Here is a 15,692-nt window from a genome sequence, read left to right as displayed (position 1 = left end):
GTGAGAGAGAGAGAGAGAAAGGAAGAGGTCGACGCCTCTGTGTAATACCGCCGCCTGTGGCGAGGACAGCGAGCTCAAGGTCGTCGCCTTGCAGCTCGCCATTGTACATTCCCTGCGTATAGTGATAGTTGGAGTCTTGCACTCCCGTGGTTTTTCCCGTCTAGGGTTTTCCACGCTAAACCCTGTGCATTCGAGTCTCTCTCTGTGTTTTCGATTTACTGCTGCATTGACTCGTGTATCCTCGGTTGTGGCCGAGAGGAGAAGGTTTTGAAAGCGTCAATTTCTAACACTCCCCGCGTATCGTCGAGGTATTTGGAGAGCGAAGAATCACCTTTCTAATCACGGCAGGTAGTACTGAGGTCGCTGAGGCGAGGCTTTTGCCGTGCGCGTTCCTCTGCCTGGCATGTGACGGACCTTGTGATTGGTCGGTCTTGTCATGTTGGTTCTCTGGGGCCTCTGCAGCTAACCATCCATTCGTCGTTGTTCGTCTGTGAGAAGACACAGATAACCAAGCGTGCCAAAAGTGTTACCGGTTAGGAACACGGTCTGTGGTCAGTCCTTCGACCTAGACCTCCAAGTGATTGTGAAGCAATGAATGGTAGCGTCTATGCGTAATACGTAGGGGAATGTTCCCCGTAACCTAGCAACGTATAAGGGAGACGGCTACAACCGACTCCTTAGCAGTGGTTACACTCACGTTCTTACACTCTTAGGTATTCCAGACACACAATAGATTAGCCGTAGCTATACACAGATTTTCAGAGAGGATAGGATTCTATTACGATACGCTTCTTTACATTCCAAAAATACACGCCCCCTCTATCAGAGGTTTTCTGCCCTTTATATACGCAGGGTCTTTTTAGCCGTTCACGCTTCCTGCGTGAACCGTTACATGCGTTATGATCTTACATTATTTCTTATTCCTACACTCTTGTCCGTCGGTTACTATTCCGGCAAACAACAAGGTGATGATTGAGACGGACTGCCTGCCGATTCTCGGTATGGTTTCCGGATGCGCGACGCCGGACCTGCCAATGCTCGGGTGGATAGCGTACATCAAGCCCCTGAATCCGGAAATACGACACATTTCCGGAAAAGACAACGCCATGGCCAACACGCTTTCGAGGGCAAGATTCGATGATGAGGACGGCATGGCGGAGGACGAAGAAGTCGACGTGGACTTCTTCGAGTCGGCTTACGTAACAACATGAAAGGGGAGCACTCCGACGCTTAACGAGTTCAACGAGAGCAAGTACGGCGGGGAGTGGCTCCGGATCGGCGGGTTCCTAAAGACAATGACACCGGACGTGGCGTGGACAAAGGAAGAGACCAACCGGATTCAGAATAAAGCGTACTGATTCTTCCTATGAGATGGGTGCATCTGGAAACACCCGAAGAAGAGAGGGGTTCCGCTCGGGGTGGTGGCGAAGAAAGAGGAACAGGAGGAATTGTTGGCGGCGTACCACGAAAGTCCCTGGGCTGGGCACCGCGAGATGTGGGCCACATTCGAGAAGCTGAAGGGGAAGTACTAGTGGCCGGGACTATACCGGGACGTGCATCGGTTCGTGATGGCTTGCAAAAGCTATCAGATGCACTCCATATTCCAACATCGGGACGAGCTCCAACCGACCTACCCTCCGACCGTCCACTTCAAGTGGATGGTGGATCTGGTTACGATGCTGATGGGGGTAGGGCAGATGCGATATCTGGTGCTGGCTCGAGAGAACCTAACAAACCAGGTGGAAGGCCGAGCGTTGCCGAACAAAACGACCGCGGCCGTGTGCCGATTTCTTATCGAAGAAGTGGTATGCCAGTACGGGTGCATAGGAAAAATCGTAGCCGACCGCGGAGAATTGGACGCACAAGAGGTTGAGGAGTTCTTTGATCGGCTAGGGGTTAAACTCTCGCTCACCACCGCGTACAATCCGGAGGCGAACGGGAAGGTGGAACACGGACACGGGCCGATCGTCAAAGCGTTAGTTCGGGCATGTGGAGGCCAAGTCGGGAACTGGCCGCGGATCTTACACTATGCGGTGTGAGCCGACCGAACTACACACAGTTCGGTAACCGGGTTCATGCCGGCGGAGCTAATGTACGGGCAGAAGCCGGTCATGCCAATGGAGCAAACAATCTCTTCATGCACCATGGTGGACTGAAGAAATGAGATGAGCCGAGAGGAGCTGTTACCGGCGCGGATCCGACAACTCAAGCGTAGACCGGAGGATGTGGAACAAGCCGCGGAAAAGTTGCGGGCCGCGAGGGCAAACAACAAGGGTCGATTCGACCGGACTCACCGACTGAGGCCGAAGAAAATCGAGGAAGGCGACTGGGTTCTGGTATATGACAGCAGCCTTGATAACCAACACAAGGCGATGTGGAAGTTCGCAAGGAGGTGGTTCAGGCCTTACGTGGTGACAAGCGCCAACGACAACGGGACCTACCATCTCGCGGAGCTTGACGGGACGAGGATGGTAGTACCAGTGGCCGGGAGAAGGATCAAAGCGTTCAAAAAGCGGCACGAGGATGAACCGGACTCGGATGACTTGGATTGCGAGGACGACCGGTTCTGGGCGAATGGCGATCCGGCGGACAAAGGGTAAGTGCAAGTTGGTCTTCTCTGGCAAGAGTCTATTTAGGCGTATACCGATGGATGCGCAGTCAGGTGGGGGCGGATGTCATGGAGAAAACCGTCCCTAGGCGGAATCGGAGAATAATGTGCGCAAATTGGCCCTTATACGTAGGCACAAGTTTTGTTGTAATGTATATATATCTAGGTACAAGTCGGCTGATGTGAATATCCTAGGTAGCACGCATTTATTAGGTAGAAAATCGAGGCGTATCTCTGTCCGAAAAGACAGAGAATAAAGATGATGTAACGGGTTGTGACGGCCTCCCTCCTTGGGCTATAAAAGAGAGGGAGAGGAATCGTAATGGGGATGGCGTTTTTGTCGAGGACGAAGTGTTGTCGAACTGGGACCAAGCTCTTCTCCTCCGTCTTTCTCTGTATCTGTTTTGTGCAGGTTTTCGGGAGGCTAACTCTGCTCCGTGGAACGCCTGAGTGCTTCCAGTAGAGTCTCCATCTCGCTCTTCTGTGTGCGTGTGGGCGTCAAAGCTTGTCGCCCACCGGCCCGTCAGTTGTAACCCTTTTCATCTTATATATTTATATACATACACACATTTGTCTTGTTTCTATCGATTGTGGTTTCTGTGTATTTGTGTGTGTGTGTGTGTGGAAGCACGATTGTTGTCTTTCTTTCTCCCCTCCTGCTCTCTTGTTCCTCGGACCAAGACCCCCGCGGTCCCGCCTCGTTCTACACGCATGCGCGTAATAACGCGACAACGCACAAACACATGGCGTCGACTACGAAGAGACCTTTGCCCCAGTGGCAAAGATGACGGCGGTGCGGACCGTGATCACACTTGTAGTGGCAAAAGGGTGGCACCTCCACCAAATGGACGTCAAGAACGCCTTTCTTCAAGGCAAATTAGAGGAGGAGGTGTACATGGTACAACCACCCGGTTTCGAATCACGCATTCATCCAAAAGTTGTATGCCAACTCAAGAAGCCTCTCTACGGCCTCAAGCAAGCATCGCGTACTTGGTATTTGAAGATTATGCAATATCTTCATCAAATCGGCTTTCAAATGTCGAAATCTGACAACTCCCTCTACGTACGACACGACTCTAGAAGCTTAATTCTCATCATCCTATAAATGGATAATCTGGTCATTGGAGGTGAAAGTCTAGTCAACATCAACAAGGTCAAGTCCCTCCTCTCCGGAAAATTCGAGATGACGGACATGAAGGAGCTCCATTACTTCCTTGGCATCAAAGTAATTCGGATTCCGGCCGGCATTATGATCTCTCATTGGCACTACATTCTCAACTTGTTATACAAGTTCCAGATGAGTGAGTGCAAATCGGTCGCTACGCCTCTCGATTGAAACCTCAAACTAAATGTTGACTCTGGCACAGACGAGTGCGAGCCGACCCAATATCGTCAACTGATCGGGAGCCTCATCTATCTCACGATCACTCGACCCAACCTTAGCTATCCAGTCGAACTCCTCAACCAATTCATGCAAAACCACGCGACATTCACTTGGATTGCACTAAGCGAGTATTACGATACGTGAGCGCCACAATGGATTACAGCATTCTCTATGCATCGGCCACACCAATACGACTCAAAGGGTACACAGACGTGGACTGGGCTGGCTACAAAGCCAATCGACGATCGACCTCCGGATTTGTCTTCTCCCTCGATAGTGGAGCAATTTCGTGGAGTAGCAAGAAGCAGCCTACCGTCGCTCTTTCGAGTACGAAGACAGAATACAGGGGCGCAGTCGTAGCTGCATGTGAAGTCGTTTGGCTCAAGAGGATTTTGAAGGATCTGGGCGTTCCCATCAAGGATCCGACTCCCCTTTACTGCAACAACATGAGCAATATATATCTAGCTCGGAACCCAGTGTTCCACGCACGCACAAAGCATATCGAAGTGCACTATCACTTCATTCCAGAGCACGTACAGGTCGGAGGTGTCGACCTTCAACACATCAACACGAATCTTCAGACGGTTGACATCTTCACCAAAGCCTTAGGAGCCGACAAGATTCAGCAATTCATACCTGACCTTGGATTGACGATCCCTGACTTGCCAAGCTTGAGGGGAAGTACAAGCGAGAACCAGATACCGTCCGAACCGGGTACGAGTCGAAGCGGACACCGGAGATCGTCCGAACCGGATACTAACCGAAGCGGACATCAATCAAAAGGAACCAACCCGAGTTGAGCTTGAGGAGGCATGTTGAGAATCAAGCTCAACATAGCACAACGTGTGAACACACCTTTTGAGAATCTATGATTACTCAAAGGTCAAGAGTCACACCACTACTCTCTACACATTAACTATGTGTCATAGAATCATATTCTATGACACATAACTAATGAGTTACATATTCCCCATGACTATGAGTCTTCACATTCCCCAAGAGAGAGAGTGTGGTTGTTGTAAGTTAACGAAGAGAGAGGGTGACTCTACATAAAGCACCCTCCTCATACTTCATACTAAGTCGGTTGTGACTCCTTGTAATGCTACATTTTCATTTATCATATTCTTGTTAATATACATCTCCTTCTTCTTGAGTACTTCATTTTTTCTCTTATCCATCTTGTGTTTCTCTCCTTTCCTCTTTCCTCTCACACATACACATAACACACATCTCTTCCGCTACACAAGAATCACCATTGATTCTTTACATATCCAAACGATACAAGCCATTGCATAATGTACCGGACATCACAATAATATCGCCATTGCTATAATCATGAACCATGCACTTATCATCAACAAAATGTACATGAAGTCCAGCTTTGGCAATCAAAGGAACCGAAATTAAGTTCTTCTTGATATCGGGCACATACAATACATTCTTTAAGATGACAACACCTCCATTTGCAGCCGAAAGCTCAATTTCTCCTACTCCAATGATAGGATAAGAGGCATTGTTTGCACACACCACATGTCCTCCTTTGGGTGCATCTTTCAAGGATGCAAAAAAACTTTTGCATGAAGTAATGTGCTTTGAAGCACCACTATCAAAGAACCAATCCGAATGAATCTCACTTACAACCATACATTTAGAGTGCAATGATGCATCATAATGATATGTAACATGTGAATGTTAACGTGCGGAAGCGTTAGAGAGAACCGGCTCAACCGGATAACAATAGAGAATAAGATGAAGGTTTAATGGAGAAGCTTAGTACACAGAAAGTATGCGTGGGAGAGACAGAGAGAGCAAAACGTAAACATAGATTCAAAAATAAAAATACTCAGTCACTCTGTACATACAACATGCTAACAGCACTATTTATACAAGTCCATAAAGGACTGACAGGTACTTCAATATTCCTACATGCAACTAACACTAACTACGGGACAATGATCACCTAGTAGTCTAGGCTACTACTAGGCTTCCGGTTCCCGCTCAAATCTGACTCTCCGATCCGTCTCCCCGATACGGCCGGTTGTTTCCAAATACCAATCCGGCTCATCCTTCGGGATGTCGATCCGGCTCAGGCTTATTCAGCTGATTCGGATCCGGTTGAGCTTGCTCACTCAACATAACAACACATGCCCAATAATCTTGGGCTATGTTGGCTTCATCACTCTTTGCACATGAAATATTTTCAAAAATGCTCATGCCGGATTCCTTCTTCTTCTCATTGCGCTTAACAAGCTTTCTACACTCTTCAATAGTATGGCCAACCTTCCAACAATAAACCTTTCGACAATATTTGCATCTCTTCTTCTTTTGCAAATCACCATCATTAGAGGAATAAGTGGAAGAGGGAGGTTGAGGCTTTGGTTTTGATGAACCAAAAGTTGAACCAAATACCAATCCGGCTCATCCTTCGGGATGTCGATCCGGCTCAGGCTTATTCAGCCGATTCGGATCCGGTTGAGCTTGCTCGCTCAACATAACAACACATGCCCAATAATCTTGGGCTATGTTGGCTTCATCACTCTTTGCACATGAAATATTTTCAAAAATGCTCATGCTGGATTCCTTCTTCTTCTCATTGCGCTTAACAAGCTTTCTACACTCTTCAATAGTATGGCCAACCTTCCAACAATAAACCTTCCGACAATATTTGCATCTCTTCTTCTTTTGCAAATCACCATCATTAGAGGAATAAGTGGAAGAGGGAGGTTGAGGCTTTGGTTTTGATGAACCAAAAGTTGAACCATGCTTGCTTTTTCCTTTTTGTGAGATAGCAATTGTTTGTGTTCCCTCTATCAAACCACTTCTATTCACTCTACATTGTTCTTCTTGCAAAAGAAGAGACACAACCTCATCAAAAGCATACATATCGGTATTCCTTTTTGCAACCAAATGAATAGTAGTAGCAAAGCTTTGAAAATATTCGAGTAATCATTTCAACAATGTAGAGACAAGTGATGTATTCGAAATGAACTCATCTATGTTTGCCAATTGCTCTTTCAAATCTTTGATGTGTGTCACATACACATCTACTGACTCATTTTCAGCCATATATACATCCTCAAGTTGGTTTCTCAAATATGTAACATGTGCTTCATTACGCACGGTGTCGTGAAGAAAACCGTCCATAGGCGGAATCGGCGCACCAAGGCGTGGGAACCGGTTCTTCACGCGCGCACGCTCCGAGTTGTACATAGAAGCGAATTAGGAGGATAATCGGCGGGAACGGGCCCTAACACAAGTGGAGACAAAGACCGCGCGAACAGTCTTTTCGGTCGCGCGCGCGAGCGAAGGAACTGTACGAGTCGGCGGCGTAACTACCCGGATGCGTGAAGGACGAAGCGAATCCCTGTCCAAAAGGGACAGGGAATAAAGCTGACATGACGGCCTGCTCGTCGGCCTATATAAGGAGCAGGAAAGAGCTATTGCAGGGATCTCGCGCAGAGAGGAGGAAGTGCTGTCGGACCGTTTCTGGACGCTTCGCTCTCTGTTTCCTTCCTTCTTGAGCTCCATAGCTTTCTGTGCAGGGTTCCGAGGAGGCTCGCGCTGTTTCGAGGAACGCCCGAGTGCTTCCGGCAGCACCTCCGACCGGCTACCCCCTTTGTGCGTCGAAGCGAACAGGCATCGGCATCTGTTCGCCGGCCTGCTCGGTTGTAACCAACCTGTGCCCCATCGAGGGTTGTAGTCGTGTTAGCCATTCTTAATATATATATTTAGTCATTCGCATCTGTCTGTGTCGGTGTTCGTTCGCGTTCTCCGTGCTGAAGGGCCGTGTCCCTGTGTATCCCCGGTCCTGCGTAGCCGGTTCTCTCTCTTTCTCCTCCCTCGCTTGCTCTTTGGTTCGAGACCCCCGCGGTCCCGCCTCGTTTCCACACGCACTTGCGTAATAACACGACATCTTTGGTGAACCCGACGTGAAGGAGGCGGCAGAAGAGCAGAAGATGAGGGGGTCGGATCTTGCAGAGGCCATGGCTTCGGCCGTGGATCGGATTGTAAACGCGCGCGAGGGCACCGGTGCCCTCGACAGAGCTATTGAGGCGGTCGTCGGCACGATCGGCCGGTTCGATGGGAGGGATGCCACGAAGTATCTGGCGTCCTACGGTGCAGAAATGCTGATGCGGGACATTCCGGAAGAGAGGCGTCTTGCCGGATTTCCCCGAGCGGCGATGCCGAGCATCCATGCGGAGGTGCTCGAGGTGCGGGCGGAGAGCCGTACCTGGGAGTAGTTCGAAGGACGGCTCCTAGAGAAGTACGGGCTGGACGACGCGCTCCGGCTTTCGAAGCGAAGGTTCATGGAATGGGTGGAATCCCCGGGGAAGGGAAGAAACGCGTCGGCACTCCTCCGGGAGTTCGAGGAAAACTTTGCGCGCCTTTCGGCGCTCGACCGAACCATCCTGGACACGAGCCGGGTCTTGCTGTTTGTCAAGTCGGTCGACGAGCGGGATCGGGAGCAAGTGGGCCTCTTGCTGGAAACCGAAGACGGGCTCACAACCGACTGGGCGGCTGTCAAGAAAGCCTGTGGCCGTTTCGACAAACGGCGAGAATGGGCGGATAACGGGGTAACCGGGTCGGGCTCGGTCGCAGCAAGGAAGCTCGAACCAGCGCCACAGGTGCGAAAGGAAGAGACCCGAGAGTGGTTGGAAACCGGTTCGGCTTCGACCGGCGTAGTCAGAGGCTCAACCGGAGGAGCGGCGCTGGAGGAATTGACGAGGGCGGTAAAGGACCTCCAAATCGCGCAAGCCCGAAAGGAAGGTGGCGAACCGGCTCGTGACCGACGGCCGGCGGCAGGTAACAGGTGCATGTGGTGTGATGAAGTCGGCCACATTCGGAAGGACTGCGGCGACTTCGCGGAGGCGCTGAGGGACAGGGTGGTGTACCTATGGGAAGGACGGGTGCATGCCAGCGACACCCGAAGGGCCCTGAGCCGAAACGACGGGCGAGGTGGTATGAAAAGGTTGATGGAAGAGGCGGCGGCCCGACACGCGGAAACCGTCCACTACTCGGCGTCGGCCGGCATTCGAGTCGGGGGCGGCGAGGCCCGAAGGGAAAGCAAAGCCGGATTCTGGCCGACGATGCTGGAAGGCCTTGCCGGTGCAGGGCTTAAAAGGGAGGAATCGGACAGTGCGGAGAAACGGGTACGGGAGATGACCGGGTGGAGCGACCCGGTCGAGGAAAAGACGGGCTTCGTGGAAGCCGCTTGCCGGAACTACGAGGCTCTGGTAGAAGAGAAGCGGGTGGGGAAACCCGGGACGACCGGGCCCTCACAACGATACGAGACCCGGTCCGGGCCACGACGGGACGAAGCCGGCGGGGCCGGTACGCAAGATAAACCCCAGAAGGGCGGGTACCGTCTGGGGACGGAGATAGAAAGGACCACGGACTTACGAAAGGTCCTGGAGGAACGGATCCTCGACAGCAAGGTGGAGCTGACGTTACGAGAGGTGCTGGGAATCGCCAAGAAGGAGTTCCATGACTCCATCGTGGACTTGGTGAAACGGAAGAGGCTGTCAACGGAGACAGAACCGGAAAGACCGGTGGAAGTGCGGACGACGCACCTAGACGACATGGCGCTGGGAGACGAGTGGGCGGAAAGCCACTATTCGAGACCACACTGGGCCCGAGCGACCACGGAAACCCCGGTAAAGATCGGCGATGTCCAGGAACCGGTGATAGCTTTGGTGGACCACGGATCGGAGATCAATTTGATGTCCATGGACTTCTATAAGAAGGGCAAATGGCCGATCAACACCAAGCACGGGTGGAAAATAAGGGCAGCAACGCGCGCCACCGAGGAACTGCACGGGGCCTGTCCGAATGTGCGAGTCAAGATCGGCGACGTCGAGATTGACCAGCACTTCTTCGTGCAGGAGACGTCTTCGCATCCGGTCATACTGGGAGAGTCGTACATCACGGCGGCGCGAATGGAGACCAAGGTGCTGGACAATGGTTCGGCCTACGCGAGGGTCAAAAGCCAAGACGGGCGCCATTCGGTCCAGTTTCTGACGGTACGGCCGAACCACGAACGTAACCGCGACTCCCTCGGTTCCGAAAGCCGGGAGGATTTTTAGAGAGGACTGCCAAGGCGTGGGGCCGCGACAGTCCGGATGCTCCGGAAAAACCCCACATCTGTACGATAAAACCGTGTACAATAGGTAGGAAATTTTGCTTCTCCGGCAGCGGAGCATGTGCGATGGTCGGCATCGCCGGCCGAGAGAAAACAAAGACGGAGGGGAGACTTCGAGCGTGCGGAGTTCTCGGCCCTGACGAAGAAATCAACGGAGCCGTGGAGGCAGTCTCCTTCGACGACACCTTGGGAATGCTGGGGAAGGTAGTCGAAGAAGACCTTAACGAAGACCGGACGATACCGGTATGTTCCGAAGGAATGTACGAAGTCATCGCGGACTTCGGTCGATGGCTCGAGTCGGAACGGACGGCCCGAGTTAGCACCAAGTACAAGATTGTGGACCGGAAGGTGAGGCCAGTTGCGGCGCCCTTACCGGAGGGCAGCGAATCCTGAATCAAAGGGGTTGCATCGGACCCCAGCTTACGAGATCCGGCCTGCATAGGACACACCTTCACCAACGAGACGCTCCGCGAGCTGAAGATCGGTGGGGGCGGGTTCCTACTACCGGCGGAGGAAGACCGATTTCGGGGGATGCTCGGAAGGCACGGGAAAGCCTTCGCATTCTCACCGGAGGAAATCGGGTGCGTAGACCCGACGACCGTAGAGCCGATGGTGATATTCACGGTACCGCATGTACCGTGGAATCTCAAGCCAATTCCGGTTCCGAGAGCTCACATCCCGAAGTTGATGGAGCTGTTGAAGCAGAAAGTTGAGATGGGCATTCTCGAGCCATCGAGCGCCCCGTATTCAAACCGATGGTTTACCGTACCAAAGAAAAACGGATCATTGCGCTTCATTCAGGACTTGCAACCGGTCAATAGGGTGACCATTCGGAACGCAGGGATCGGACCGACCATAGACGAGTTCGCGGAGGCCTTCGCCGGAAGGTCGATTTACTCGGTCGGTGATCTATACTCAGGGTACGACCAGTTCCAGCTAGCCGTGGAGAGCAGAGACATTACGACGATGCGAACTCCCCTCGGCCTAGTGCGGATGTGTACGTTGCCGCAAGGAGGGACCAACTCGGTGGCCCACATGGTGAATGCAATGAACAAGGTGCTGAGGGACTGCATCCCGGACATCACCATGCCGTTTCTAGACGACATCCCGATCAAGGGATGCCCGGTAGAAGAGAAGGACGAGACGATCGGGCCGGACGGATGCCGGCGATTCGTGGTGACGCACATCGACGACTGCGAGAAGGTGCTGCAAAGGCTAGAGGATGCGAGGCTCACCTTCTCGGGGGAGAAGTCAGCGTTCGGGCAGTCGGAAATCATGGTGGTCGGACATTTATGTGGACCATATGGCCGGAAACCGTCTCCGGCAAAGATAGAAGCCATCTCCGCGATGAAGCCTGATTGCAGCTCGGTCACGGAAGTACGAAGATTCTTGGGAGCATGCGCCTTCTACCACATATGGATCCCGCATTACGCGCACGTCGCGGAGCCGCTGTACGGATTATTGAAGAAAGGGCGAAGATTCGAATGGCTAGACAAGCACACGGAGTCGGTCCGGAAGCTGAAGGAGGCTCTTTCGGCAGCACCGGCGCTCCGAAAGGCCGTCTACAGGAAGGGCACCCCAGTGTACATAACGGTTGACACGAGTCCGACCGGAATCGGGTGGGTCGTCAACCAAGAAGACGAGGACGGCGATCGGTTTCCGATCCGATTCGGCGCGAAGGTCCTCAGCGAACGGCAGCGAGGATACGCCCAGGTTAAACGCGAACTCTGGGGTATCGTTTCGGCGGTGAAGGCTGACAAGGACTATCTGATCGGGACAGAGGTAATCATAGAGACGGATTGCATGCCGATTCTCGGCATGGTTTCCGGATGCGCGACACCGGACCTGGCAATGCTCAGGTGGATAGCGTACATCAAGTCCCTGGACCCGGAAATACGACACATTTCCGGGAAAGACAACGCCATGGCCGACATGCTTTCAAGGGCGAGATTCGATGACGAGGGCGGCATGGTTTCGGAGGACGAAGAGGTCGGCGTGGACTTCTTCGAGACTGCGTATGTAACAACCGACGGAACAAGCCCTTCGGCGCTTAACGACTTCGACGCGAGCAAGTACGACGGGGAGTGGCTGCAGATCGGTGGGTTTTTGAAGACAATGACGCCCGATGCGTCATGGACGAAGGACGAGGCCAACCGGATCCGGAAGAAAGCGTACCGGTTCTTTCTCCGGGATGGCTATCTATGGAAACACCCGAAGAAGAGGGACGGCGCTCCGCCCCGGGTGGTGGCGATGAAGGAAGAACAGGAGGAGCTGCTGGCGGCCTACCACGACAGCCCTTGGGCCGGACACCGTGGAACTTGGGCCACGTTCGAGAAGATAAAGGAGAAGTACTGGTGGCCGGGACTGTACCAGGACGTGCACCGATTAGTGACAACTTGCGAGAGCTGTCAGATGCACTCCGTGGTCCGACACCGGGACGAGCTTCACCCTACGTACCCTCCGACCATCCACTTCAAATGGATGGTAGATCTGGTGACGATGCCAATGGGGGTAGGGCAGATGCGGTACCTGGTCCTAGCACGGGAGGATCTGACGAACCAGGTGGAAGGCCGGGCCCTTCCGAACAAAACGACCGCGGCCGTATGTCGGTTCCTAATCGAGGACGTGATATGCCGGTACGGGTGCGTCGGGAAGATTGTGGCTGACCGAGGGGAGTTGGACGCCGAAGAAGCCGCGGAGTTGTTCGACCGGCTTGGAGTCAAGCTCTCGCTCACCACTGCGTACAATCCGGAGGCGAATGGAAAGGTGGAGCGCGGACACGGACCGATCGTCAAGGCGCTGGTTCGAGCATGCGGAGGCCAAGTCGGAAACTGGCCGCGGCTGCTACCTTATGCTTTGTGGGCAGACCGGACCACGCACAGTTCGGTAACCGGGTACATGCCGACGGAGCTCATGTTCGGCCAGAAGCCGATCATGCCGATAGAACGGACGATCTCCTCGTGGGCAACGGTCGACTGGAGGGACGAGATGAGCCGGGAGGAGTTGTTGGCCGCACGTATACGACAGCTTGAGCGGAGACCGGAGGACGTGGCACTGGCTGCGGAGAAGCTCCGGGTGGCGAGGACAAAGAACAAAGCCCGGTTCGACCGAACGCACCGGCTCCGACCGAAGAAAATCGACGAAGGTGACTGGGTGCTCGTCTACGACAGCAGCCTCGACAACCAGCACCGAGCTACACGGAAGTTCGCACGAAGGTGGTTCGGGCCTTACGTGGTGCGGAGCACCAATGACAACGGGACATATCACCTGGCGGAACTAGACGGCACGAGAATGGCGATACCGGTTGCAGGGAAGCGGATCAAAGCGTTCAAGAAGCGACACGACGACGAGCCAGACCCAGCTCTCCTAGTCAGCAGTGACGAAAGATCCGAAAACGAGGAAGAACCGACGGGCGAAGAAATGAAGACGGGCCGGTTTTCTCCGTCCCAGCTCTCTTGGTGCATACCGGAGGATGCACGGTTAGGTGGGGGCGGATGTCGTGAAGAAAACCGTCCATAGGCGGAATCGGCGCACCAAGGCGTGGGAACCGGTTCTTCACGCGCGCACGCTCCGAGTTGTACATAGAAGCGAATTAGGAGGATAATCGGCGGGAACGGGCCCTAACACAAGTGGAGACAAAGACCGCGCGAACAGTCTTTTCGGTCGCGCGCGCGAGCGAAGGAACTGTACGAGTCGGCGGCGTAACTACCCGGATGCGTGAAGGACGAAGCGAATCCCTGTCCAAAAGGGACAGGGAATAAAGCTGACATGACGGCCTGCTCGTCGGCCTATATAAGGAGCAGGAAAGAGCTATTGCAGGGATCTCGCGCAGAGAGGAGGAAGTGCTGTCGGACCGTTTCTGGACGCTTCGCTCTCTGTTTCCTTCCTTCTTGAGCTCCATAGCTTTCTGTGCAGGGTTCCGAGGAGGCTCGCGCTGTTTCGAGGAACGCCCGAGTGCTTCCGGCAGCACCTCCGACCAGCTACCCCCTTTGTGCGTCGAAGCGAACAGGCATCGGCATCTGTTCGCCGGCCTGCTCGGTTGTAACCAACCTGTGCCCCATCGAGGGTTGTAGTCGTGTTAGCCATTCTTAATATATATATTTAGTCATTCGCATCTGTCTGTGTCGGTGTTCGTTCGCGTTCTCCGTGCTGAAGGGCCGTGTCCCTGTGTATCCCCGGTCCTGCGTAGCCGGTTCTCTCTCTTTCTCCTCCCTCGCTTGCTCTTTGGTTCGAGACCCCCGCGGTCCCGCCTCGTTTCCACACGCACTTGCGTAATAACACGACAACGGCATACAATGAAGCAAGAGTGTCCCATGCTTGTTTGGACGTAGAGCATGACCGAATATGTGGAACTATATGACGCTTCACAGAAAGTGCAATCAATGCATGAGCTTGAGCATCTTTTCCATCCCATCTAAGTTGCTCTTGTGTGGGTGGAGTTTGAAGTCACTATGCTTGAAGATGAACCTATATCTGTGACAGTTGACTGTGAAGTAGTAGGACCGGTGGGGCGCCGATCTACATCAACCACTATGTTCCATAGTTGTTTGGCACCAAGAACGTGTTTCATCATGTAGGACCACATTGGATAGTTAGTCCCATCAAGCTTATCTTCAGCTTGAAGCATGCCAAATAAGTCACCTTTGTTTGCCATTTTACCAAATAACAAGAAAGTGGCAAAATCTTACCTCAACAAAATCTGAAATGAGTGTTGAAATTGCAACTCACAAACTATCACTCAGATGGCAATTTTGACTACACGAATGGCTTCGAAATGGGGGTAAAACAATAGGGCACCTACTAAAAATGGCCTCCGAGTGCTGAAATACACTTCTTTATATTTGGAACTTGATTTGCACAGATAAAAGTGTGCTCGCGTTGTCGTGAAGATTTTCGATAACGGTGTGAAAATTGCATGAAATGTACAAAATCGAGTGTAGTTCTTCACACACAATATGAAACAATAATAGTGAAGATACTATTTTATATTAGTTTAATATCTTGGTACAAAAAGATGGATGTCTTCAAGAGCTTCCGAATGCATTTTACGACATGTGAAACGGACAACTTAGTGTCAAGTTATGTGAGTGTGAAGTTTGAGAAGAAGAAGAGGAAAACAAAGTTGTTAGATATCCCACATAGATAGGACAACAATAGGAATCAAGAGTATATAAGTAGAGCCATATCTCCCTATTTTTTATGTATGTGTTAAGAGCACAAAAACGTTCGATTGTGTAACTTGGTCGAATGGATGTGGCCAAGTTGTTCAAATTGGTTTTGGACGGCGACGTATGCATCCGGACCGGACGGACGGCAACGGAACCGGTGACAAAACCGGATCGGACGAAATGCGGATCGAACTGGTCGAGACGGACGGGATCAGACAAACAGATCAGTTGAATAGGTTGATTGCGACGCACTGTGTCTTGAAGATTTTTCGGTGTGAAACGAACAAAATTGTCTAAATGTTCCATCGGTTCATTGGAGGTCGACTAAAGATATAATATGTAGTAAAATATATGTAAATACAAGACTAAAGCCTTGTAAAATTTTGTGTTTAT

The sequence above is a fragment of the Azolla caroliniana genome, unplaced genomic scaffold (genome assembly GCF_043228905.1).
Source record: "Azolla caroliniana isolate FFs.n. ecotype wild unplaced genomic scaffold, voAzoCaro1.0.p SCAF_11, whole genome shotgun sequence".
Taxonomy (NCBI): domain Eukaryota; kingdom Viridiplantae; phylum Streptophyta; class Polypodiopsida; order Salviniales; family Salviniaceae; genus Azolla; species Azolla caroliniana.
The sequence above is the reverse complement of the archived record's forward strand: the minus strand, read 5'-3'. Positions refer to the sequence as shown.